The 23,812-nt window shown below is 49.4% G+C and overlaps 1 protein-coding gene across 5 annotated transcripts in view; it reads left to right on the forward strand.

Annotated features, from left to right (window-relative positions):
• LOC119969365 (filamin-A-interacting protein 1-like) overlaps positions 1–23,812 on the forward strand; it is a 307,948-nt gene that overhangs the window by 189,904 nt on the left and 94,232 nt on the right. The window contains exon 1 of one of the 5 annotated variants that reach the window (XM_038802956.1): positions 78–215. The exons of the other annotated variants lie outside the window; for them this stretch is intronic. The gene's annotated coding sequence lies outside the window, so the exon portion shown is untranslated. Of the gene's footprint in view, positions 1–77; positions 216–23,812 lie in introns of those variants that run through there. 5 annotated transcript variants of the gene reach the window in all.

A 23,812-nucleotide genomic window follows, 5' to 3' on the forward strand; every position in this document is an offset into this window, starting at 1 on the left:
TACAATGCTGCCCCATATAAGGAAGGGATGACATCATTAGTTTTGGTCCAGGACTTCTACATACTGTAAAATTCACCTTTCATTGTCTAATGACATGGCTGGAATGTTATGGATAATTCCCACTGGGTTAGGGACCAGTGCCTGCATGGTCTGTGAGCACAGTTTAATGCAGTGAAAACTTCTTGGGCATGGGTTAACTGTATCCTACCTCCAAGGTAAGAAAGGATTTCTCTTTTTTTCCCCCCCTCCCTTGTTTTGGGTTTAAGCTGCTGTGCACAGCTTACCTTTTCTGTCAGCTGGGGGGGGGGGGGGGGGGGGTGGAGAAGTGGATAAACTAACCTGGCAATTGAATTTAAGTGTGAAGGAGTTCTGTGGAAATGCAGTACCAGCTGAACCAAGTTTTCTGTTGTGGGATGAGTGTTCAGTTGCTGTGTTGAGAGTTTAGGAAATGTCCTCAGCTGACTTGCCTGCTCAGTTTTTGTGTGGGGTCTCTGGATGTTCTCTTTCCTTTCACAACTCCGTGTTCAGTCAAGCATGGTAACTTCACTCTGAGGATCAGAGGAGAATGCACTTGTTTAATCAAAATCTCCTTTGTTCTGTGTTTTTAGATGCAGTGTCCAATACCCTAGCTTTCACGTTGTACTGGTGTGTTTTATTGCTTTGTCTTAAATGTTTTCTTATAGTTTGTCCCTGCCTCTCTCGCACATACACAACTGATAGACGTTTTCTTTAAAATGGTGGGGTTGTCAACTTCTGTTGACAATTAATGCATGAAAATGCTTCAAGGGTGGGAGACTTGTGACTGAAGACTTTTAAGTTGTTCCAAAGTGTATTGATCTTGTAAAGTTGTACTTTTATAAATAGTTGGATGGTAGTTTGTGATTGTGTACATACTGCAAGCAGCCGACTTCCTGGAGTGTGTGAGGTAATTCCTAAAAAGTAATAATGATTAACGTTAGGTGTAGCCTCGAGCCAGTTGTTTTACTGCTTGGTGCCCACTTGAGGTGAATTGATCAGTCCTGCCTTTCTTTCATTATGTTTTCTGCGAGTTCAAATAATACCATGTCTGAGGAAATTGTACTTTGAATTTTTTTAATCTACTGGTGGTTTGTATTGGATAGTTTGGAGTGTGGAAATGCAGACTTTGATTGAAGGCACAATTTTGTTTACATTTGAAAGACTGCTGCCAATACCGGACTCCTTGAGCTCTTTCCACCAGAGGTTGGGTAGAGACAAATGGCGAGATCTACTGGCCGCGTTATGCCTGAAGGCGCAGCGTGGCCAGTAAATGCTTGGGATCCCTCTTCCGCGATCTACCCGGCTCCCCACGCCTTGCGAGATCTAACGCAATCTCACAAGACATCGTGATGTGAATCCCGCCCCCTTTTTTGGCAAATCTGCATATTAGAGTGAGACAGTTAGTCTCACGGTGCAATCCCATGATCTACCCAAGGCGATAGGATCTAACCCACTCGTCTTGGGCGAGTGCCGTTCAATGCTGGTCTCCACAAATGGTGACCAGGCGGAACAGAACTCGTGAGGACCTGCCAGCAGTTTGGAGGCCCCCAGATGCTTGCCCACTGGCAGTGTCACCCGAATGCCAACCTGGCACTGCCAAGGTGCCCAAGTGGCACTGCCAGCTGGCATTTTTCCCATGCTATGGATCGGGCCTGGGGATACCTGGTGCGGGAGATTGCGGAGGGTCCTGAGGACACCCTTGTAGGTGTGTATGGGGGCCGAGAGATTGGGACACCATTTAAAAATGGCGTCTGTTCTTCTTCTGCACTGAGGAGTTCTGGTGAGAACAATTCAGAAAACGGGTTTAAATACCCCCTTGTCAGGGTGTACCCCACTGAGATCCCGTATCCCGAATGGGAGCTAAACAGCATGGTGTTTCTCAGTGCTCCAAGTGCTGGGAAACACCTGGCTAAACGCGCTCACTACTGGACTCTGTTTCAATTCGGGTAGATAGCGCCCCAACATTTCAATTGGTCTCATTATTGTTAAGTGCACCAAACTGGATTCTGACCAAAAAGAATAAAAAAGTGGGCTGCTGCTGCACACGTTCCACCTCCTTTCCCTTGCCTACCGCCTAGAGACATCTTTGCGTGTCCTCCCCTTCAAGCCTGGGGACCTGGGGTGGAGGATGATGCATGCAGCAATGCCGTGCAATCGCTGTTTGTACCGCTTTAATTTAAAAGGATAAGTCATGGCAGGAGAACTCGAAGCCTTGGCTTGCTCATCTTGCTCCATGTGGGAGGCCGGGAACATTTCCAGTGCCAGGGGCCAGCAGGAAGTTCCTCCAGCTATAGTTCCTGGAAGCCCACTATTTGTAGCTGGAGCACAGCTGGAGACTCTGTGGAGCATCCATGAAGTGAAGCGGAGAGTATCGTGGATGGAAAGTATATGGAGGTGGTCACACTGCAGGCTCAGACTCCACAGGCAGGAAGGGAATGGGTGACCACCAAGCAGAGCACGAGAGTAAGGCAGTCAGGGCAGGAATTTCCCGTGGCCATTCCCCTACAAAACTTGTACCATTTTGGGTAATGTTGAGAGGATTGACCTCTCTGGGGAAAGCATCAGCAGCCAAATTCATTGCACCACGTTTGCTTCTGCTCCAGTGGGGAGGAGTAAAAAGTGTGCCAGTGCAATAGTTATAGAGGATTTGATTGCAAGGGGAATAGACAGGCGTTTCTGTGGCCACAAATGAGACTCCAGGACAGTATGTTGCCTTACTGGTGCTAGGGTCTAGGATGACTTGGATCGGTTACAGTACATTCTGGAGGGAAAGGATGAACAGTCAGTGGTCCTGGTGCACATTGGTACCAACGACAGGTTTTAAAAAAAGGGATGAAATCCTAAAAACAGAATATAGGGAGTTAGGAAGAAAGTTGAGAAGTCGGACCTCAAAAGATAGTGATCTAGGTGTTACTACCAGTGCCATGTGCTAGTCAGAGTAGAAGTATCGGATGAATACATGGCATAAGATGGTGTGAGGGGGAGGGTTTCAGATTCAGGGGTTTTGGGAATGGTTCTGGGGAGGTGGGACCTGTACACCCAGGCAGGACCGGGTCTGATGTCCTTGGAAGGTGGGGGGTTCTTGCTAGAGTGGTGGGGGGGGAGGGAGGTGGTTGAATCTCGTATGGCAGGGGGATGGGAACCTATGTAATGATTCGGAGCAAGGGGAGATCACAAACAAGAGAAAAAGATAGAAAGGAGAATAAGAAAAGTGATAGGCAGAGAAATCAAGGGCCTGTATCAGATAATGATACTGGTTTGGGGGAAAAAAAGTAGAGATGGGACAAGGAACATTAAAAGAACTAGCCTTAAGGTTTTGTTCCTGAACTCGTGGAGCAATCAAAATAAAATGGATAAATTAGTTGCGCAGATAGATGTAATTGTAAAGCGATTTGGTTGGGATTATGGAGACATGGCTCCAAGGTGACCAAGAATGGGAACTAAACGTTTGAGGGCTATTCAGTCTTTAGAAGAAAAGGTGGTGGAGTTGCAATGTTGATTAAAGAAGATATTGATACAATATTGAGGAAAGATATTATTATAGATATGTGGAATCTGTCTGGGTCGAGTTATGAAACATAAAGGGGCAAAAAACATTCGGAAGAGTGGTATATAGACCAGTGGTAATGTTGGCAATCAGCAATGGACAGGAAATCAGAGATGCAAATGATAAAGGAACATCAGTGATTATGGGTGACTTTAATCTGCAGATAGATTGGGTGACTCAAATGAGTACAATAGAGGAGGAATTTCTGGGGTGTATATGGGATGGTTCTCTGGCCCAGTATGTTGAGGAACCAGTAAGGGAACAGGCCATCTTGGACTGGGTGTTGTGCAATGAGAGAGGATTAGTTGGCAATCTAGTTGAGTGACTATGATATGGTTGAATTCTTGATCAAGGTGAATAATGAGGTAGTTGATTCTGAGACCAGGGTCCTGCACCTCAATAAAGGTAACTTGGATGGTATGAGACATGACCTGGTTATGATGGACTGGGAATCATTACTGAAAGGAAGGACAGTAGACAGGCAATGGAGGGTATCGAAGAAACGAATAGGTGAACTCCAAAAGTTGTTTATTCCTATTTGTCGCATGAGTAGAAAGGGAACTGTGGCCAAACCATGGCTTATAAGGGAAATTAGAGATAGTATTAGATACAAAGAAGAGGCATACAAATTAGCGAGAAAAAGCAATAGATCTGAGGATTGGGAACAGTTTAACATTCAGCAAAGGCAGACCAAGGGAGTGATTTAAAACGGGGGATTTGAAAGTAAACTAGCGGGAAACATAAAACTGACTATAAAAGTTCATAACAGGGAACAAAGTAATGACTGAGGAACTAAATTCATACTTTGCTTCTGTCTGCACAAAGGAGGACATGAATAATGTACTGGAAGTTCTGAGAAACACAAGTTTTAGTGTGGAGCTGAAGGAAATTCGTATTAGTAAAGAAATGGTTTTGAGGAAATTAATGGGATTAAAGGTGGGCAATTCTCCAGGCCCTGATAATCTTCATCCCAGAGTACTTAAGGAAGTGGCCTGAGAAATAGTAGATCCATTGGTGGTCATTTTCCACATTTCTTTGGACTCTGGAATGGCTCCTACAGATTGGAGTGTTGTGAATGGAACCCCGCTATATAGAGAGAAAACGGGAAACTACACACCAAGTGAGCCTAACTTCGGGAAGTTGCTGGAGTCCATTATCAAGGATTTCATAGCACAGCATTTGGAAAGCAGTGGTGTAATCAGACAAAGTCAGCATGGATTTATGAAAGGGAAATCATACTTGACAAATCTACTGGAATTCTTTTGTGGATGTAACTCGTAGAGTTGACCAGTGTGGTGATATGATCTGCACACTCGTCTGCCATTGGGCCAGAACGTCGGCTTACCATTGGCCCTGGTCGGTCATGTGCCTCTCGACCGATTGGCCGAGAGGCTGAGTTAACCATGCCTCTATTAAGGAGATATAAATGGTCAAACGATCGGCCCTTTCCATTGTAGACGATCGCAGAGCTGTGTTCTAGTCAATTAAAGCCAGACTTTGGTAAATCACTCGCCTCGCGTACAATTGATGGTACATCAACCAGTTAGCAGACAGGAAGCAAAACACTTGAGTGACTGGGTCTTTTTCTGATTGGCAGGCAGTGACCAGAGGGGTACCGCAGGAATCTGTGCTAAGATCCCAACTGTTCACATTATATATTATTGATTTGGACGAGGGACTGTATTATCTCCAAATTTGCAGATGATACAAAGTTGGGTGGGAGGGTGAGCTGCGAGGAGGATGCAGAGGTGCTTCAGTGGTATTTGGACAGGCTGAGTGAGTGGGTACATGCATGGCAGATGCAGTATAATGTGGATAAATGAGAGGTTATCCACTTCGGTAGCAAAAATAGGAAGGCAGATTATTTGATAAATTGAGAGAGGTGGATACTCAGCGAGACCATGGTGTCCTTGTGCATCAGTCACTGAAAGTAAGCGCGCAGGTACAGCAGGCAGAAAAGAAGGCAGATGGTAAGTTGGCCTTCATAGCGAGAGGAAATGAGTATAGGAATAGGGATGTTTTACTGCAATTGTGTAGGGCATTGTTGAGTCCACGCCTGGAGTACTGTGGCCAGTTTTGGTATCCTTATCTGAGGAAGGATGTTCTTGCTATGGAGGGAGTGCAGCGAAGGTTTACCAGGCTGATTCCTGGGATGGGGGACTGTTATATGAGGAGAGACTAAATTGGTTAGGATTATATTTATTGAAGCTTAGAAGAGTGAGGGGGGATCTCATAGAAACTTACAAAATTCTAACCGGATTAAACAGGGTAGATTCAGGAAGAGATTGGGAAGTCCAAAACTAGGGATCATAGTTTGGGGATAAGGGGTAAACCTTTTCGGCCTGAGGTGAGGGGAAATCTTGTCACCCAGGGAATGGTGAATCTATGGAGTTTGCTTCCACAGAAAGTAGTTGAGGCCAGAACGTTGTGTAATTTCAAGAGCTCTTGGGTTAAAAGGATATGGGGAAAAGGCGGGATGAGGATATTGAACTTGATGATCAGCCATGATCATAATGAATGGCAGAGCAGGCTTGAAGGGCTGAATGGCCTCCACCTGCTTCTATTTTCTATGTTTCCATTTTCACGGATGTTCAAGAGCCCTGCCATTTTTGTGGAGTCCATGTACCATGTTTATGTTGAATGTCTTAGGCTGCACTCTCTCTTGATCTATGGGCACCCGGTGAACCTGGGTCGGGCGAAACACATCATTAACAGGTCTGGACAGCGGGCGACCGAGGGGGTTGCCCGGCCGAACTGCCTGTCCATCATCAGCGGCTTTATTCCCAGCGGGTGTCCCTGGAGAGGGAGCGTTTGGTGTCCACGCCCACCTCCCACCGACAGGGCCGGCTCAAGGCACCGGCAACTCGGGCTGTCGCCCGGGGCGCCACGTGCTCAGGGGCGCCAGAGACTCGGGTCCCGCGCATGCGCAGTTGGGCCGGTGCCAACCAGCGCATGCGCGGTGGCCGCCCGCCCCCAGGGCGGCCCCCCGGCTCGGTCCGCCCCCCCCCCGCTCGGTCCCCCCCCGCCCCCCCTCGGGTCCGCCCCCCTCGGGTCCCGCCCCCCTCGGTCCGCCCACCCCCGCCCCGCCCTCGGGTCCGCCCCCCCCGCCCGCCCTCGGGTCCGCCCCCCCCCGCCCCGCCCTCGGGTCCGCCCCCCCCCGCCCCGCCCTCGGGTCCGCCCCCCCCCGCCCCGCCCTCGGGTCCGCCCCCCCCGCCCCGCCCTCGGGTCCGCCCCCCGCCCCGCCCTCAGGGTCCGCCCGCCCCCCCCGCGTGTCCGCACCGCCCCCCGCATGTCCGCCCCCCTCGGTCCGCCCCCCCCGCCCCGCCCTCGGGTCCGCCCCCCCCGCCACCGCCCTCGGGTCCGCCCCCCCCGCCCCGCCCTCGGGTCCGCCCCCCCGCCCCGCCCTCGGGTCCGCCCCCCGCCCCGCCCTCGGTCCGCCCCCCGCCCCGCCCTCGGGTCCGCCCCCCGCCCCGCCCTCAGGGTCCGCCCAGCCCCCCCCGCGTGTCCCGCCCGCACCCCCCCCCGCGTGTCCGCCCGCCCCCCACGTGTCCGCCCGCCCCCCGCATGTCCGCCCCCCCCTCGGGTCCGCCCCCCCCTCGGGTCCGCCCCCCGCGGGTCCCCCCTCCTCGGCCCCGCCCCCCCCTCGGGTCCGCCCTCCTCGCCCCCGCCCCCCCCTCGGTCCGCCCCTCCTCGCCCCCCCCCCAGGGTCCGCCCCTCCTCGGCCCCACCCCGCCCCCCCTCCTCGCCCCCCCCCCCCTCCCTCGCCCCCCCCCCGGGTCCGCCCCTCCTCGGCCCACCCCGCCCCCCTCGGCCCCACCCCGCCCCCCTCGCCCCGCCCCACCCCGCCCCCCCCGGCCCCCCCCCACCCCCGCCCCCCCCCTCGCCCCCGCCCCCTCCCGCCCCCCCTCCCCGCCCCCCCCCCGGCCCCGCCCCCCCTCCCCCGCCCCCCCTCCCCGCCCCCCCCCGGCCCCGCCCGGCCCAAGGGCGCCGAAGCTCAACTTGCCCGGGGCGCCAGCAACCCTAGAGCCGGCGCTGCCCACCGAACCCTGCTTTCGGACTTGAATAATGCATGTCTTTCACCCCCCGGCCGCCCGCCCCCAATTGACCTTTGTTGGAGCTTTGCCGGCAACTAAAGTAAACTGTGGGGGATGTTGCACGAATATCGTCGGGCTCTGTTTGTATGTTTGCCTGGGTCCACTGGGATCCTCATTATTCTGAAAGATAGCACTGGGTTTGCTAATCAATTTGTGTAAAAGCAGAATGAGCAGAGTTGTGTGCCATACCTGCTGATACTCGAGCTACGTGCCTATGATTTTAAATTCAAGTTATCCATCATGTGTGTTCAGGAAAGCTTTTTTTAAATTTGTCAACGTTTTGTTGACCAATATAGTCCATGGAATCCCAGTTGCAGACAATCAATAAGATGGTGGTGTCAGTTGCTGGCTCTTAAGGGCAGGATTCTCCCCACAGGATTCTGAACCCTACCACCGGGGTTCATATGGAGTTCAGAAGATCCCTCTTGTGTGGGGAAACAGTCACTCATTTGTGATCTTTGAATTGGCCAGTTAATAGCTGGAATGTGGACTCTCGAAGATGGAAGGGCTTCCTACTGGCCCTCCAGCTCAGTAGAAACAGGAGCTGGCCTTTCAGGGTAAGTGATGGCCCCAGGGTAGAGACATCTTCCTTCCAATTTTTGTAAATTTGAATTCAATAATGGCCTCCGCAACCGGGTTGTCATAATATCCACTCATGTATATAATGAGATGCAAACAGGCAGTGATTGACACATAAGATGACCAATGAACACACAACACAGAACAACCAATCACCAGACAAGACACCACCACTATAAAGCTCACAGGGCATTAAGGCTCTTTTCGGGACCCAGACACTGAGACAGACAGGGTGCACAAGTCAGTGGACATTACTGCCATGTGTTAGCTCGTAAGTCTGGTCGAACCAGTAAGAGGTCGTCAGTAGGATTAGTAGAGTGTCAACCCACATCTGAACATGTACAGCAGTCCATAGTTAAATAAAACCATGTTGGATCATCTCCGGTGTTAAGACGTTTGTTTCTAGCTTTCCTGCATCCAGTTGCAGTCAACGTCAAACCAACCCGCCTAACACATCACGGGTCACCGTTGTGGAGGAGGAGTGCTTCCATGGGGAGGCCTGTGGCTGCAGCTGAAGCCTGGAAGGCGAAGAGGACCTTTTCTGTTTGTCTGGGGTGTTGGCCCCAATCTGCCTTGGGGAAACTATCTACGCTGTTATCCATGTCTCCTGGGACTTGGAGACAGACTGGAAATGTTCCAGTTAGCCTTGGCTTTTAACAAGGTGAAATGGGGGCTCACTTCTTGCGGGTGGGTAGGCTCATGTTCCCCCCACCCCCACATCTGACCTCCGGGAAATGGCCCAGGATGGATCTGGGGTACTGCTGAATACCTGCCCACGTCCAGGCCTGCCCCGAATAAAATGCAGCTCCGTGGTCTGTGTACATTGAAGTGAGTTATACTGTCCTGGTAACTTTATTTGAGGTTTTATGGAATGGATGGATGACCCTATCACACTTCTTGTGTAATTTCAGAAATGGACCAGACAAAACATGCCCCATGACCCTGACCTTGTTTTGAAGCAATGAGTTGAAGTTGGCTACGTGCCTGTCCTGCAATAATAGCTTTGCTAAATTCTAAGATATACTAATACTGAAAGTGTGATCTAACTTGGTATCTGTGTACAATTGGAGGCTGCAACTTGGGTATCCAAATTGCCACCTGATCACTAGCAGAGATATCTATTTTCAAACTGGCGCCATGTGATTTTATAAATGGTGGCTAGTTTATTTGAAATAGCATCTGATTTGCGGAGAGAGAGTCTGTAAAACTCCTGTTGAAAACTTCCTCTCTTCAAATGTTGGAATCAATGGTAGACTGCTTGGCTCCTGTGCTTTATGTTGAGAGCTGAGAGAGAATTGGCACAGAGAAACCTCAGTTCTTCTACTGGTATGCATGCCCGCTATCACCAATTGTATGTAAGTGAAGAGGTTGACACAGTGGTTAGCACTGCTGCTTCGTAGCACCAGCGACCCTGCTTTGATTCGGGTGTTGGGCGACTCTCTGTGTGGAGTTTGAACTTTCTCTCCGTGTGTGCGAGGGTTTCCTCTGGGTGCTCCGGTTTCTTCCCACAGTCCAGAAATGTGCAAGTTAGGTGGAATTGGGGAGAAGGGGAGGGGGGGGGGGGGTAGTAATGAGCCTAGGTAGGGTGCTCTTTTGGAGGGTTGGTGCAAACTTGATGGGCCGAATGGCCTCCTTCTGCACTGTAGAGATTCTATGAAGATGTTATATTTGAAGCCTGAATGTTGCAATTGTCAATTGAGAAAGGACTGCAGCTGAGGCTTTGGTTGAAATCTTCTACCCCTGTAGCAGGTGGGCGGGCCTGTGAATTTGACAAGTTGGGGTCGAGACTGATTCCAGCTACTTTCACACCTCCTCTGGAGGTAGGTTCTGGGTGGGAAGGTCCAAGGCTGATCTTCCCTTCCCTGCTTCCATCCCTTAAATTGGGACACACCCCACAATCTGCGCATGACTGAGGGCATGTACATGATGGGGAAGGTGGCAGGATAGGGCGGGGGATGGGGGGGGGGGAGAATGGTGGCCACTGACAGCACTGCCAAGAGCACTGAGCTTTTTCCTGGATTGCTTCTCATTCCTGGAGTCCATTGGGTATTTGTCCTGCAGCAGCCGTGACATCCTATGTGATGTGACCTCCTTATGTGGGGGAGAAAAAGTGAATATTTGTTTCAATGTCAACAGTTCAGATTAAACAAATAGAAAAACACACACACAAAATCTAAGGACAAAACAAACAAAAGGATAGATTTTCCCTGTGGACCCGTCGGACTCCTATTGGGGTCAGGCGTCTGCGCTGTTTGGGATCACAGTCACTCAGTGCTCTTCCCGGGGCAGCCATTAATGGCAGAGGGTGGGCTTTGTGTCCAATTAAGGCCGGGTCTGGAAGCCTGGGGGCCTTTCGGAGGCCTTCTAGCTTGAACGCAGCAGGAGGATGGAATGGGAGGAAAGTGATGGAAAGACTGCTTCAAAATGGAGGCACACTCTCTCCAACTTTTGAGGTTTTGTTTTGTGTTTTTAAAAAACAAAATAGCTTTTGCAGCCAGGTCATCTCTTGGGGGGGAAAGAGAGTTGGGGAACCCATCTACAGAGTAGGATGTGGCTCCTGCTGCACCCAGACAGGTAGGGAGGGCCTTTAGCCCGGCCTGAAACACTGGCTGACATCCTGATTTGCTGCCGGGGGGCTGCTTTCAGCCAGCTGACGTACTTGCTTCCTCTGGGACTCTGGGAGCCAACTGGAAAATCAGAGTCAGCCTCTGTTAATGGGCTTCAATCGGCCATTTATTACTTTAGTAGTCTACCCAATGAATGCAGACAGATAGATCTGCCAACATACCTGCAGAGGGGCAGGTATACTGGCACATGACCCAATGCTGCTAGTTAGATGTCCCTGCCTCCATTTCTGGCCCTAGTGGGTCTTAAAATCCAGCCCCAACCTTATAATCATGTTCATGTTCGCGTGTTTGGAATGGCAGAAAGAAAAAAAAAAAGAAGCAATGGCACAATCTCACCAATTTTTAAAAAATAAATGTTTTCATTGAGATTTCATATTTTATATCCAATAATTTATAAATGACAAACTGCGCAAAACCCAACACAAAGGAAGCGATTTTAACTAAACTGGGACAAAGTCCCACAGTGAGGGCGTTTAGCCGCGTGTTTCCTGGCGCTCACAGCGGCGAGAGAAACACAACGCCAGCAAATGGCGCTCGGGTTAGATAGGGGGCATTAGCGGGGAGCAAGTGGCCGCATTTTCAGCACTGAGGAGCTCCACTCTTCAGTGTAGCGAGATCAGGACATCATTTTTAAATGACGATCTCTGGATCCCCTGACATGGCCCCGGGCCTTCCCCACCGCCCCCTCACTTCCTCAGGGCCCGATCGGCACCACGTGAAAAATGCCAGCTTGGCACCCCTGGCACATGGGAAGTGCCAGACTGGTACCCAGGTGGCAGTGCCAGGTTACCACCCTGCCCAAAGACCAAGCACTTGTGGGGGGGAGGGGGAGGAGAGAGAGAGAGAGACTCTCACGAGTGCCATTCCATCTGGTCCCCTTTTGTGGAGACCAGGACTGAACTGCGCTTCCCCGAGATCTCCGAAGGGGATAGATCCCAGTGCCTCGGGAAACTGCATATTAGAGTAAGGCTAGCTGTCTTGTTCTAATATGCACGTTTGCCAAAATGTGATCCCATCCACCATGGGCGGGATTTACATTGTGACGTCTCGCGAGATCGTATTCGGTCTCTCGAGGTGTTGCGATCTGTGTAGATCCCAGGAGCAGGTCCTCCCAGCTTCTATCGGCGATGTTGTGCCCTGCTTTTCGGGCAGAGCGTTGCCATTTGATCATTCCCATATATTTACAAGTGAGCATCTTCACCACAACTGTGGCCATAACCCGCCCCCCCCCCCCCTTTAGTCGGCATACATATTTTGCATTCCCCAATACGGCCAAACACTTATTTTACAGGCATTTATATCCCATTTGGGTCTTAGCTTGCCCTTGGACCGATCCCTTGTGGCTTTGTCCATCCTGCTTGTCCCTCTCATTCCTTTTGAGTATCTTCAACCCCACCCCCTTTCCTTTTCTTCTCTGCCCCATGGCCTGCCCGTGTCTCCTAAGAACATAAGAACGTAAGAACATAAGAACATAAGAACTAGGAGCAGGAGTAGGCCATCTGGCCCCTCGAGCCTGCTCCGCCATTCAATTAGATCATGGCTGATCTTTTGTGGACTCAGCTCCACTTTCCGGCCCGAACACCATAACCCTTAATCCCTTTATTCTTCAAAAAACTATCTATCTTTACCTTAAAAACATGTAATGAAGGAGCCTCAACTGCTTCACTGGGCAAGGAATTCCATAGATTCACAACCCTTTGGGTGAAGAAGTTCCTCCTAAACTCAGTCCTAAATCTACTTCCCCTTATTTTGAGGCTATGCCCCCTAGTTCTGCTGTCACCCGCCAGTGGAAACAACCTGCCCGCATCTATCCTATCTATTCCCTTCATAATTTTAAATGTTTCTATAAGATCCCCCCTCATCCTTCTAAATTCCAACGAGTACAGTCCCAGTCTACTCAACCTCTCCTCATAATCCAACCCCTTCAGCTCTGGGATTAACCTAGTGAATCTCCTCTGCACACCCTCCAGTGCCAGTACGTCCTTTCTCAAGTAAGGAGACCAAAACTGAACACAATACTCCAGGTGTGGCCGCACTAACACCTTATACAATTGCAACATAACCTCCCTAGTCTTAAAATCCATCCCTCTAGCAATGAAGGACAAAATTCCATTTGCCTTCTTAATAACCTGTTGCACTTGTAAACCAACCTTCTGTGACTCATGCACTAGCACACCCAAGTCTCTCTGAACAGCAGCATGCTTTAATATTTTATCGTTTAAATAATAATCCCGTTTGCTGTTATTCCTACCAAAATGGATAACTTCACATTTGTCAACATTGTATTCCATCTGCCAGACTCGAGCCCATTCACTTAACCTATCCAAATCCCTCTGCAGACTTCCAGTATCCTCTGCACTTTTCGCTTTACCACTCATCTTAGTGTCATCTGCAAACTTGGACACATTGCCCTTGGTCCCCAACTCCAAATCATCAATGTAAATTGTGAACAATTGTGGGCCCAACACGGATCCCTGAGGGACACCACTAGCTACTGATTGCCAACCAGAGAAACACCCATTTATCCCAACTCTTTGCTTTCTATTAATTAACCAATCCTCTATCCATGCTACTACTTTACCCTTAATGCCATGCATCTTTATCTTATGCAGCAACCTTTTGTGTGGCACCTTGTCAAAGGCTTTCTGGAAATCCAGATATACCACATCCATCGGCTCCCCGTTATCTACTGCACTGGTAATGTCCTCACCCTACATGTCTCCTCCCCTACTTTACTCCACTGATTGCTGGCTACCAGCAGGTCTTGAAACAAGTTGGTCAACGGCTTGCACTCCTGTGAAAGCTCCTTGAAGGTGGAGTCGCAGGTGGACAGGGTGGTGAAGAAGGCATTCAGCATGCTAGGTTTTATTGACCTGCGCACTGCCTAGGGGGCAGGCGTGTGCGGGATGGCATTCTGAAAGCTGGTGGCGGCAGGCCTGATCGGGAACACCGTGACACATGGGTGCACGACCCTCCCGCACCACCCATGACCCATCCACAGGTCACTGCTCTGGGTTTAAAAATGGCTGGTTTACTGGGAGAGATCCTGCTGAGTTAGAAGATTGCAGATTTAAATTTCACTCTTGAATACATGAATACTGGGTTTACACTTCAGTGCTGTGCCGAGGGAGCACTGCGCTATTGGAGGGACTGTGCCGAGGGAGCACTGCGATAGCACCCTCCACAAACCCATGTGCACAGTTCTCTCCTCCCACCCCCCCCACCCCGGGTTGCTGCTGCTATCGGCCTATTTCCCTACCTTTCCGCCAGGAAGTCCAGAAAAGGCTGCCACCGCCTGAAAAACCCTTGTACTGATCCCCTCGGGGCAAATTTCACCCTCTCCAATTTAATGAACCCCACCATATCAGAGATCCAGGCCTCCATGCTTGGGGGCCTCGCATCCTTCCATTGGAGCAAGATCCTCCGCCGGGCTACTAGGGACGCAAAGGCCAGAACACCGGCCTCTATCGCCTCCTGCGCTCCCCATCTCCTATTCAATGAGCGTGTTTTACATTGAGATTATTGGCGAGATTCTCCGGTTCCCCAGCACGGTGTTTGCTGACGGCAGGATTCTATCTTTCTGTTGCTTGTCAATGGGATTTCCCATTGTTACCACCCAACAGCGCTGGGAACCCCGAGGGCATGAGTGCACAGCCGGGGGAAGAAGTGAATCGAAATGACTGGAGAATTCCAGCCTCTACTTCAACCCACATCTACAGGGCAGAATTGGTGCATGCTCCGATTGACTGCCCCTTTATCGCCATCTTTCCACAAAGTTCCATCCCTTTGAGGGGATTGGGTTGCACTGCTTGTAACTTATAAGACTGTGATGAATCCTATCATTATTAATCCACAGTAGATCCTGGAGCTGATTGAACATCCAATTCTTTAACTTTTGTGATAAAGATCCTGAAAGGATGAGAGTTTCAGGCAGCAAATAGACTGGCTTCAGCACATCAGCATCCAGGGCTACATTCCTTGAACTTTAACTGGCCGATGCGGTTTGAAATTCTTAATCTACGATGAATTAGAAATTGAAAGATGGGTCTTCTAGGTTGGCTGAGTGATGCCCAATCAATGGACACAAAACGTAGGTGAAGTCCGAAATGAAAGGCTTTGATTAGCAAGAAGTGAGCGCAGCAGCAGACGTACAGGAAATGGCCTGGCTGCAGGGGAACACGGGTTCTTATACCCCGCCTCGTAGACGGCGCTACATTCTTCTTAGCCAATAGGAATATGGAGAGCACGATACTTGGGCCAATGGGCAGCGAGCCCTCTGCACCAATGGCAGCTCACACTCCCAGGTACCGTAATCCCGTAGTCATACTACCACACTGAGTTGCTGAACAAATGGCAATTAAAAGTAGGAATTGGTCAATAATCATCTGCAATCTCCTTGAATGTTTGTACACTTAACCAAAACAACAAATCTGCAGAGGAAATAGGACTTGAGTATTTCATTAACCTCAAGGTCACTGTCCTTGTCTCTCCCTCGATGTATCCTGGCAGTGGAGAGCAAACAACAACTTTAGTTTCTAACGTTTCCAATAAATTTCAAGAGTTACAAATTTTATTTATTTGTATCTCTTCAGAAACGACTTGCACCATTAATACTTGGCAAAGATCTTTTTTTGAATCTTGGAGAATCTGGTCACACACTAAATGTAAGAAGCACCAGAGCTCATTCTTCACCATATCATCTTGTCAATTAGATCCTTGCCACTCTCTCCGCAGCTGCCCACCACTTCACACCCAAACAAAACCACACAAACTCTGGCTTGTGTTGTGGTGTTCTGCTGAATAATTATAGTGATTACTGAGATCAAAAGAGAAGCAATGAATTAATGGGGAGTAATGCTGAATCGTATAGCCTCAGTTTTTTTTAAAATTGAACCCACATTTGTATAGTTCCTTCTTTGGGGCAGCACGGTGCCACAGTGGTTAGCACTGCAACCTCACAGCGCCGAGGTCCCAGGTTCGATCCCGGCTCTGGGTCACTGTCCGTGTGGAGTTTGCACATTCTCCCCGTGTTTGCGTGGGTTTCTCCCCCACAACACAAAAGATGTGCAAGGTAGGTGGATTGGACATGTTAAATTGCCCCTTAATTAGAAAAAATTGAATTGGGTACTCTAAATTTAAAAACAAAAAATTGTGTAGTTCCTTTAATGTAGTAAAATGTCCCAAGGCACTTCACAGGAGTGTTATCAAACAATCCTCACACCAAGGGCGGGATGTTGTGCATTTCCCCATGGTAAATGGAGGGTGGAATGGCTTTGGTCTTCCAAATATGTAGATGAGGAAATTTTGTTTATCCAACACTGCATGTTAGACAAGCAATGTGACATGTCAGATGGTAGAGTGATGATAATTTGTTAGAGTTGAGTGTTCATGTATATGTGGCATCGAACATGTTTTTGAGATGATATCTCCAAGGAGCGATGAGAAATAAGAGGGGGGGATATCTCCAAGGAGCGATGAGAAATAAGAGGGGGGGCCAAGGATAAATCCTTGGCAGAAAGTAAGTGCAGGAACGGGAAGGGAATCTATTGCGGGCAATTGTCTGTCTGGCTTTGACTGGATAAATGAGACAAAAAAACAGGTGATTGCAGTCTGACTCAGTTGGACAACAGTGGATAAACGTTGGAAGAGGATGGTGTGATCAGCCATGTCAAAGGCTACAGACAGGTTGAGAGGAATGAGGGGGAAAAGTTTGCAAAGATCACAACAATCACAAAGGATGTTATTTGTGATTTTGGTACAGGCTGTTTCAGTACTGTGGAAGAGACCGAAACCTTTGCCAGCATTTAAATTTTATTTTGCGATCCATTGCCCATCAGAATACATGCGCTGTCATCCATAATAATAGTTGTTCGAAACTAGGATTGCTATTTGGGACTTGGATCCTCTTAAAAGTGACAAATATACAGAGCAGATCCTTTTGGAGAAAAAGGCACAGTTTTCCAATTTCAAGGATTTCTCTTACTCCAGAAGAGATCTCGCTGGAGTATTTTAAATGCCCTTTTATTTACATCATCTATTTACAAGGTTATAGAACATCAGGGCATAGCTACTCTCTTGAGGCACTTCTCAGTTACCTTCTCGGTGAGTGACATCACTATACCAGAGCTCCAGGCACACATGCTCAACAAGTTTCTGTTTCCTTTCTGAGGAGTGTCAGTCCAGGTTTTTTTAAGGTATTTTAATTCCCAATCACTGACAAGAAAGGAAATGAGAACCTATTTCACATTCCCTTGTTTAAATTGTGTGAGAATGGGCCCAGGTTGCGGATTTGTTTGGTTTTCACATTCCGATGCCATCCCTGTTTTCCCATTTTTTGGTAACACTGACCTGACCTGTTTTGGGGCCTAACTACAATCCTCCAGAGAGCTAGTTAATCAATAGGTGACTTCGTAGAATCCCTACAGTGTAGAAGGAGGCCATTCGGCCCATCGTGTCAGCACCAGCCCTCTGGAAGAGCACCCCACCCAAGCCCATTTCCCTGTCCTAGCCCAATAACTACTTTTTTTAATAAGCATTTTTATTGAGGTTTTTTTTGTATTATAACAACAACAAAATAAACATTGCCCATGAAAGTATAAACATAGTGTAAATGCCGTCTCCCTCTCTTACAGGTCCCACCTTTATTAACACCCTACTCTAAGCTGAACCAAACCCCTCCCCCCCCCCCCCCCCCCCCCCCCCCCCCCTCTTCTGCTAATGATTAATTTTCCGTGAAGAAGTTGACCAATGGTTGCGACTTCTGGGCGAACCCTCGCAGTGACCCTCTCAAGGCGAACTTGATTTTCTCCAAACAGAGAAAGCTAGCCATGTCCGATAGCCAGGTGTCCGACTTCGGGGGCTTTGAGTCCCTCCAAGCTAATAGTATCCGTCTCCGGGCTACCAGGGAAGCAAAGGCCAGAACGCCTACCTCTTTCTCCTCCTGGATTCCCGGGTCTTCCGACACCCTGAAAATCGTCACCTCTGGACTCGGTGCCACCCTTGTTTTTAACACCCGGACATGACATCAGCAAACCCCTGCCAAAATCCCCGAAGCTTCGGACATGCCCAGAACATGTGGACATGGTTCACTGGTCCTCCCGCACATTTTACACACCTGTCTTCCACCCCAAAGAATCTGCTCATCCGGGCCACTGTCATATGAGCCTGATCAACGACCTTGAATTGTATCAGGCTGAGCCTGGCACATGTTGCGGATGTGTTGACTCTACTCAACGCGTCCACCCATAGACCATCCTCTATCTCTCCTCCCAGCACCTCCTCCCACTTCCGCTTCAGCTCCTCGGTCTGCGTCTCCTCTGACCCCATAACTTCCTTGTAAATGTCAGAGACGCTCCCTTCTCCTACCCACCCTCTGGAAACTACCCTGTCCTGAATCCCCCTTAGCCGTAGGAGCGGGAATTGACCTGTTTACGTAGGAAGTCCCGCACCTGCAGATACCTGAATTTGTTTCCCCTTGCTAACCCAAACTTCGCCTCCAGCGCCCTCATACTCAGAAAGCCCCCTCTATAAACATATCTCCATCCACTCAATCCCTGCTCTCCACCATATCCGGAACCCGCCATCCATACTTCCCGGGGCAAACCGGTGATTATTACAGATTAGGGACTAGACCGATGCACCCACATGTCTCCTCCATTACCCCCAGACTATCAGGGCCGCCACCACCATGGGGCTGGTGGAGTACCGTTCCAGCGGGAACTGCAGAGGCGCAGTTACCAACGTCCCCAAATTGGTGCCCTTGCATGAAGCCGCCTCCACACACTCCCATGCTGACGCATCACCCACTTCCTGATCATGGCTATATTCGCCGCCCAGTAATAGTTACTAAAATTTGGCAGTGCCAGCCCGCCCTCTCCCCAACTCCGCTCAACCGTTACCTTCCTTACTCGCGGGGTCTTGCCCACCCAAACAAATCCAGAGATCACTCTGTTGACCCGTTTAAAGAAGGACTGCGGAATAAAGATGGAGAGACATTGAAACACAAACCGGAAGCTCAGGAGGACCGTCATCTTCACCCTCCAAGCTAATGATAACGGGAGCGCGTCCCATCTCCGAAAATCATCCTTCATTTGGTCTACTAGTCGGGCCAGATTTAATTTATGCAGCCGGTCCCATTCCCGCGCCACTTGAATGCCTAGGTACCTAAAGCTTCCCCCTACTAATCTAAGCAGCAGCTCCCCCAATCGCCTCTCCTGTCCTCGCGCCTGGACCGCAAATATTCCACTTTCCCCATATTTAGCTTATGCCCCGAAAACCGGCCAAACTCCCCCAGAATCCTCATGATTTCTTCCATCCCCTCTAATGGGTCCGATACATACAGAAGCAGGTCGTCTGCATAGAGCGAGAACCCCCCCCCCCAGACCAGCCCCTTGAGGCTCTCTGAGCAATTGCCAACGGCTCGATAGCTAGTGGAACAACAGTGGGGAGAGAGAGCATCCCTGTCTCGTCCCCCGGTGCAGTGTAAAATAGTCCGATGTTGTCCTATTCATCCGTACGCTTGCCACAGGAGCCTGACCCAGTCAATAAAGCACCGCCCAAATCCGAACCGTTCCAGTATCTCCCACAGATAATCCCATTCTACACAATCAAAAGCCTTTTCTGCATCCATTGCGATCACTACCTCCACCTCCCTACCTTCCGGGGGCATCATGATCACATTTAACAACCTTCTTACATTGGCCACCAACTGCCTACCCTTAACAAACCCGTCTGGTCCTCCCCAATAACGTCCATAACACACTCCTCAAATCTGGAGGACAAAATTTTGGCCAGCAGTTTGGCATCCACATTCAACAGGGATATAGGTCTGTAGGACCCACACAGCTCCGGATTCTTGTCCCACTTCAGAATCATCGGGGGCAGCACCTCTCTTTCCCTTGCCTCATTGAACATCCTCATCAACACTGGCCCCAGTATCCCAGAGAACTTTTTATAAAACTCCGCTGGGTACCCGTCCAGACCCGGGGCTTTACCCCCCTGCATGGCCTTCAGACCCTCCACTATCTCTTCCAACCCGATCGGGACCCCCAGCCCTTCTACCTATCCCCTATTTTGGGCCCGCCTCCAGCCCATGCTCTGCGCCTCCACCGGCCCGCCCCCAGCCAGCCTCCGCCCCCAACCTCTGTCTGTCCCTTAGCCCAAGTCCCTCCCTCGTCAGCAGAACATTTCCCCCCCTCCCACCAGTAACAACACTCTGTAACCCAACTCCTTTAATAAACCAAACATATGCACACCCCCCGCTATGCTTCCGTGAGTTAGCCCGCCCAGCTAGCTTGGTGGCCCCCCCCCATCCCTGGTGCCGGATAGTCTCCCACCTATTGTTTACCCCCCTCCCCCGCTCATATAAACATATTCCAATTCAAACAATCCCCACACAATTGCCCGACAGAAAAACACCAAAATCTAAACAAGCACACCTCCATCCCCCAACAGTGCAAATGATAACCTTTAACTCGCTCAGCTCTGCCACTGGTCCCAAATCAATACAGCAGGCATTACAAACAGCTTCCACACAACAAAAAAACGGGAGACTTTTTTTTGAAAGAACAGAAAAACAACCAACCCCCCCCCCCGCCTCATGAATGTTGCAGCTAAGTTCCAAAGTTCTCAGTCCACCACTAGTCCTTTCCTTTTCACGCTAGTCCTTTCCTTTTCACAAAGTCCAGCGCGTCCTCGGGCGACTCGAAATAAAAGTGCTGCTCCTCGTACGTGACCCAGAGACGGGCCGGATACAACAGTCCGAACTTCAACTTTTTCTTCATAAAGATCGACCTAATCTGGTTGAATCCTGCTCTTCTCCTGGCCACCTCCACACTCAGGTCTTGGTAGACCTGCAGGATACAGTTGTCCCACTTACTGCTCCGTGTCTGCTTGGCCCACTGTAGAATGCTCTCCTTATCCAAGTACTTGTGGAATCTCACCTCCATTGCCCTCGGGGGGGGGGGGGTCTCTTTTCTCCCATTCACAGCTTCCTCGCGAGTGCTCTGTGAGCCCTGTCCACCTCCAAGGGCCAGGAGAATTCCCCATCCCCCAGCAGCTTCTCAAACATCTCTGCGATGTATGCCCCAGCATCCGCTCCTTTGGACCCCTCCGGGAGCCCAATGATTCTCAAGTTCTGCCGGTGGGACCTATTCTCTAGGTTCTCCACCTTCTCCAGGAGCTTCTTCTGCTGGTCTCTCAGCATCCCCACTTGCAACTCAACCGCAGTTTGATGTTCCTCCTGCTCAGCCAGCGCCTTCTCCACGTACTGGATCGCCCGATCTTGGGCGTCCAATCTAAGCTCCAACTGATCAATTGACTCTTTTATCGGGTCCAAGCAGTCCTGTTTCTGCTTGGCAAAGCCTTCCTGGATAACTTGCACCAACTGCTCCGTTGACCGAGGGTCAACAAACCAGAGGTCCGGCCCTCTGCCATGTTGCCTTCCGCTAAAGCTTCAGCCCAAGCCTTCTCTGTCTTTCTGTTTCTGCCTTTACGAGCACTTCTAGTCCTTCTCTCCATGCACCGATGTGGGAATTCAGTTCACAATGGCCTCTGTCTTCAGTTTTACAGTTCAAGTCCGGTAGAAAATTGGGGGAAATGGTCCAAAAGTCCGACCCGAGCGGGAGCCACCAAATCTGTAACTTACTCCTGCATAGCCGCCACCGGAAGTGATGTCCCAATAACTACTTAACCTAACCTATGCATCTTTAAACATGAAGGGGCAATTTATCATGACCAATCAACCTAACCTGCACATCTTTGGACGGTGGGAGGAAGCCGGAGCACCGGGAGGAAACCCACGAAGACAGTCACCAAGGCTGAAAATGAACCTGGGTCCCTGGTGCTGTGAGGCAGCAGTGCTAATCACTGTGCTGCCCACATATGACAAAGGATGCCACAGCCATGACGTCTTCTAAAAAGCTTTTAGCTTGGACTCTAGGTGGAGTGCTGCATTGGAGTGAATGTTGTATGTAGGCTGGGCTGGGGTACGTTGTCTCCATTACAGTACTGATTACTGTGCCTTGAGACGTTTCATGGTGTGAGAGGCACAATAGAAATTCAAGTCATTCTTTTCTGCCTTTGTTTGCTCGTTGCTTAGAACTCGACCTCATTGCTCTCATTTTACATCACTACTGAGGTTTGTGCGTAGCTTGAAAACCTGCGATAATTCATTTAGGGCCTGGACAAAAGCAAAATACTGCGTATAAGCAGAAAATGCTGGCAAATCCCAGCAGGTCTGGCTGCATCTTGAGAGAGAAACAGAATTAACATTGTGTCCATGTGATCTTCTTCAGAGTTCTTCCTTCCAATATACCCTGAGAATGCTTTCCTACTGCCACCAAAATATTGCTCAAGTTCTGCACCTCTCTTTGGTAAGACCACAGGCTTTATTCTTCCCAGGGTTCCTCAAGATTCAATGACCCTGAGATGTCATCATTTCTTGGGGAACCTCCAACTTAACAATATAAGAGCACATCTGTAGGTGGATTGTCTGTGGTATTGCTTATGGTAAAAAGGAGGTAGTGGTATTTTATAGTTATTTTGCTGTGTACAACACAAATAATATGAGGTAATGTTTGCAATCTTGTAGCTATTTCCTAATTGAAACCTGCCTTATGAAAAGACTTTCGGTGACACGAGTAGTGTTTCACCCAGCCTGATTCCTTGCTATAAATCCTCTTCCTGCTGAACGACTCCATGGGGTAAATCACTGTCAGTATGTCTTGAGGGAGAGGCTACGCTGTTGCTCAAGAAGTTGACCCATTGTTAGATAGCTGTTGGCTGCTCCCCTTGAAGAGAAACCAGGTTATCCACGTTGGCAGAAACTGGCATGAAATGGCTACATTTTAAACTTGACAGATTAAAAACCGGATTTTTAAAGAGTCAGATATACTCCGGAGGCCTTGTGAAAATGGCAGATGGGACCCTAATGTAGATGACCTGCCCCGATTTTAGGAAGGTCCTGTTTTTGCTGAGACAAGGACAGAGACCACACTGGTGAGAAATACAAACATGGCAGGACCATGTGAAATTTGTGCTAACGGATGCCATTTTTGCTGTTCCAAGATCTTAACTTGCAGTGTGGGAATCACGGTTTTATGGAAGGAGGTGTAAGCACTTGTATAGAGGGTGAATAAGGTCGAAGTGTGATCTCAAATTATTTCATAACAAGCGCAAGCCATTCAAAAATGAAAAACAAAACAGGTTGCAACTATTAATTCGAATAATAAAGAGGACATCTGCTGCAGGTATACATTGACCGGCATCTGATGTAGAAAAGAAATAGTCATGTATCCCTTCAGCTCCAATAGACTTCACTGTTGCTGATTCCTAAGGTCAGTTTAAGGTCACCTGCGCTTGTTATGAATGCTCGACTGAGTTACAAGAGTTTAAAACCCACTTATCTCAGGCAGGTGCCTGGAGCTCAGTTTGATTGACAGTTTTAAGAGGCAGTGGAAGGATTTGCTGTCTTTGATGTGGTTCATAAATAGAAATTTGATTTTACAACATATTGCACAGTTCGGGGGGGTTGTAAATTTTGAATGGGTTTCATGAATGAGTCCTTCCAGTGTGTGTCAAGTATGTATGAGCAAGAGCTCTATTAGATTGTTAGATTTTTTTTTTCATCTTCACATGGCTCCTGAGTTCTGTCCTTTGTGGGTAATGGATGACTGGATGTGGTATTGGCAATATGAGGGAATGTGGAGAGGAGTGTGGAAGAGGCATTGAAATTGTATGGGGGAGAGTGAACAATGAGGGGTAGGAGGCCTGCACAATGGGGCTAAAATTTCAGAACCAAGTTAGGCCTAACCAGTCCACCCCAGCACTTGCCTGCTCTGTGGCCACCTCCTGGATTGCCTTTTGAGCAGGTGCAGGTGATCATGACTTGATCATGACACCGACCCCACCTCACACACACACACACCCGCACTCTGAGCTACAATCAT

This window comes from Scyliorhinus canicula, chromosome 1 (genome assembly GCF_902713615.1).
Source record: "Scyliorhinus canicula chromosome 1, sScyCan1.1, whole genome shotgun sequence".
NCBI classification, from domain to species: domain Eukaryota; kingdom Metazoa; phylum Chordata; class Chondrichthyes; order Carcharhiniformes; family Scyliorhinidae; genus Scyliorhinus; species Scyliorhinus canicula.